The 3,853-nt window shown below is 38.9% G+C and overlaps 2 non-coding genes across 2 annotated transcripts; one reads left to right on the top strand and one right to left on the bottom strand.

The window, feature by feature from the left end:
- Positions 1-618: 618 nt before the first annotated feature.
- Positions 619-725, top strand: LOC121231195 (small nucleolar RNA R71). The gene has a single exon (XR_005929262.1). It is a non-coding gene; the product is annotated as a small nucleolar RNA R71 (small nucleolar RNA).
- Positions 726-2,830: 2,105 nt separating this feature from the next.
- Positions 2,831-2,937, bottom strand: LOC121231464 (small nucleolar RNA R71). The gene has a single exon (XR_005929523.1). It is a non-coding gene; the product is annotated as a small nucleolar RNA R71 (small nucleolar RNA).
- Positions 2,938-3,853: the final 916 nt, after the last annotated feature.

The raw sequence follows: 3,853 nt of genomic DNA, 5'->3' as shown, positions 1-3,853 counted from the left end.
TGGTCGTTCGGAAATCAACTTGGCAAGTTGTCCAATCTAGGTTTCTAGCCCCTGGATTGATGCTTGTTGATTTTTGAGTGCTGTCTCGGTATTCTGAAAATGAGTTTCTGACACTGAGATGAATTTTGTTAGCATCTCCTCAAGGTTTGTTTTTTTTCTCTTGTTGGTAGGGTGGTTGTTGGAAGCATAGAGGTGGTGGTCTCTGATTCCCTTGGCCTCCCCATGAAAAATTAGGGTGGTTCCTCCAACCTTCATTGTAAGTATTGATATAGGGATTGTTTTGAGATCGAGGATTGTTACCCATGTAATTTAACTATTTGCTCTCCATGTTGTGGCCATAAGATGGGTATTCTGAACTACTTGATCCGCCTCCACTTGCTTCGCATTGCATTACTAGTGAGCATGGTGACCGTATCGACGTTATAAACGTCGACTGTTTTTGTTGGCTTTGTCCTCATGACTTGCCACTGATAGTTATTCAGTGACATCTCCTCTATAAATTCATAGGCATCTTCAGGTGTCTTATTATTGATGGTTCCGCCAGCAGCTGCGTCAACCATTTGTCGAGTCGAAGGATTCAGGCCATTATGAAAGGTTTGAACCTGTAGCCAAAGCGGTAACCCATGGTGAGGGAATCTTTTCAAGAGGTCCTTGTATCTCTCCCATGCATCGTACAGTGTTTCTAAATCCATCTACACAAAGGAAGAAATATCATTACGTAATTTAGCCGTTTTAGCCGGCGAAAAATATTTTAATAAAAACTTTTCGGTCATTTGTTCCCAAGTAGTGATTGACCCCCGTGGCAATGAGTTCAACCATTGTTTAGCTTTGTTTCTCAATGAAAAAGGGAATAACCGAAGATGAATGGAATCATCAGAAACGCCATTAATTTTAAATGTATCATAGTTCCAAAAAGTTTGCCAAGTGAGCATTGGGATCCTCGTCCTGCAAACCATCAAACTGAACAAACTATTGTATCATTTGAATTGTGTTAGGTTTCAGTTCAACAGTATTTACGGCTATAGCCGGTCTAAATATGCTCGATTCAGTTCCTGTTTAAGAAGGTTTAACATAATCATATATAGTGCGTGAAGAAGGATTCTGATTAACAGTAATTGCAGGAGGTAGTGAATTTTCTTGGTTTTCAGCCATCTCCTCGGTTGTGGTTGAAGAATCATCCTCTTGGTCGTCCTCTGTGTATCTTAGGCTTTGCCTTATTTCTCTCCAGTTTCTGCGAACTGTGCGGTCGATCTCAACGTCAAAAAGTGGTGGTCCTGACGTGTTTCTTCTGGTCATAAACTAGAAAAACCTGTCAGAAGAAAATAAGAGAAAAATTAGAAAAGAAAATAAAAATTTAAATTGTAATAAAAGTAAAGTGGCTAAAGTAATAAAAATTGAGTTTTCCTAATATCCTAGTTCCCCGGCAACAATGCGAAAAACTTGATGCGTGATATTCGTAACAGGTTTTAAGGATTTATAAATGAAACGTTCTTGAGACTAACTTATTATCACGATTAAGGCAAGTGTACCTATCGAACAGTAGTATAGTTCAGCAAGACCGGATTGTCGAACCCAAAGGAACTACGTGTACTAGTATTTACTTCCTTTTTATTATCTAGCCTAAAATTTAAGAGGTTTGGTTGTCTAAACTAATTACTAACTAAGAATGCATAGAAAGAAAAACTTTGGAAAATATTTTTGGGAAAATTCGATTGATTGAGACAATACCTAAGGACAAATCCATCTAGACTTCACTTGTTATTTGACTCGGAATCAGACGATTTATTCATTTGACTTGATCCGTAGAAATCCCTAAGTTATATTATTATCTCTCTTGAGGCTAATAACGTCTAGCCCTAGGTTGAATAATTGAAATCTCTTTCTAATTAACACCCTAGAATTGCATTAACTCGATCTATGGATTTCCTTATTAGGTTTCACCCTAATCTGGCAAAATCTTGTTACCCTATCTCTAGGCGCACAATCAAATCTGCTTAATTATGACAAATTTACTCTTAGACAGGGTCTATTCCTCCTCTGAATAAGAGCTTAACTTGAATCAATATCCTGGAATATCAAAACAAGGATTAAGAACACATAATTAAGAACAAGTCAAATATTATTCAGATAATAATAACAAGATCTGTCTTAGGTTTCATTCTCCTTAGGTATTTAGGGGTTTAGTTCATACTTATGAAAGAAAACATCTCAAAAGCATACAGATAACAAAACATAAGAAAACCCAAAACTCTTGAAGGAACTTGAAGGGAGATTTCCAATCTTGATGATGGATCTGGCTCTTGAGATGGATCAATCGACTTTCCTTGAGTAATTCCTTGCTTCCTACTCTGCATCCCCCTTCCTAAGTGCTTCCTCAAGTGCTTAAATAGGCTTTGGAATGCCTAAGAGCCCTCAAAATTGGCCTTTTTCGAATTGGACTAAACTTGGGTTTGGCAGGGACACGGCTGTGTGACACGCCTGTGTGTGATTACTGAAGGCCATGGTCAAGGCTGTTAAATGGGCACGGGCGTGTGATCCACCCGTGTAAGTCGTGCTTCAATCCTTCCAAACTGACACGGTCGTGTGACACACCCGTGTGAGGAAGTCCAGGTCGTGTTGTTTTCCCATGTGGGTCCATTTTCTCTATTTTCGGCCTGTTTCTCAATCTTTTTACTCTCCTATGCTCTCCTAAGTATGGAACTTGAAATTAAAGGATTAGGAGCATCGAATTCACCAAATTTAAGGAGAAACCATCCATAAATGCGTTAGGCATGGGGTAAAAATCTGTATAAATTACTGTTTATCATATTTCCTGCCTAGCAAGAACGCTAAGTTGAGGAACAAGATCACAACTTTCCAATAATCGGATGACGAGTCTTTGTGTGAGGCTTGGGAGTGATTCAAGGAGTTACTTCATACGTGTCCTCATCATGGGATTCCTCATTGTATCCAGTTGGAGACATTCTATAATGGTCTCAATGCACATACAAGATTGATGATACATGCTCCTGTGAATGGTGCAATTTTGTCTAAGTCTTATAATGAGGCTTATGAGATCATCGAGAGGATCGTAAGTAATAACTATCAATGGCCAACAAATCAAACAGTTTTAGGAAGACGAGTAGCTGGAGTTCATGAAGTTAATGCTCTCACTTTTTTATCAGCTCAGGTATCGTCTATTTCCTCTATGTTAAAGTATTTTACCGCTAATAGTGCTAATAATTTCGCAGCTCAGCCACCAAGTCCGTTTGAAGTAGTTTCCTATGTGTACTATGGGGAAGGTCATTCTTTCGAGAATTGCCTATTGAATCCCGAGTCAGTGTACTGTGTAGGGAACCAACATCAAAATAGGAGTGGACAAGGACCCTAGTCCAACTTCTATGATCCTTCATGGCGTAATCATCCCAAATTTTCTTGGTGCAACCAAAGAAATAGACCAAACAACAACTTTATGCAGCATAGACCCAACCAATCATAAGGTTTTAATCAGCAAGTTCCAAAGCTAGCCCAAGCTGAGGCATCAAACAGTTTGGAGAACTTGTTGAAAGCGTATATAGAAAAGAATAACGCTTTGATCCAGAGCCAAGTAGTAACACTGAAAAATTTGGAAAACCAAATGGGTCAGTTAGCTATGAAGCTTCGTAATAGACCACGAGGAACATTGCCGAGCAATACTGAGAATCCAAAAAACTTGGTAAAGAACATATCAAGGTAGTGGCATTGCAAAGTGGTAAAATTTTGGAACCTCATTTAATTAAGGTTGAGTACGAGCCTGTTGAAAAGGAGGAAAGTCAAGCAGCTGTTGAAATTCCTACACCAAAGGAATCAGAATCTGCAAAGACTGACAAGGTAA

This window comes from Gossypium hirsutum, chromosome A06 (genome assembly GCF_007990345.1).
Source record: "Gossypium hirsutum isolate 1008001.06 chromosome A06, Gossypium_hirsutum_v2.1, whole genome shotgun sequence".
Taxonomy (NCBI): Eukaryota; Viridiplantae; Streptophyta; class Magnoliopsida; order Malvales; family Malvaceae; genus Gossypium; species Gossypium hirsutum.
Note: the sequence above shows the minus strand (reverse complement) of the source record. Positions and strands in the feature narration are given on the sequence as shown.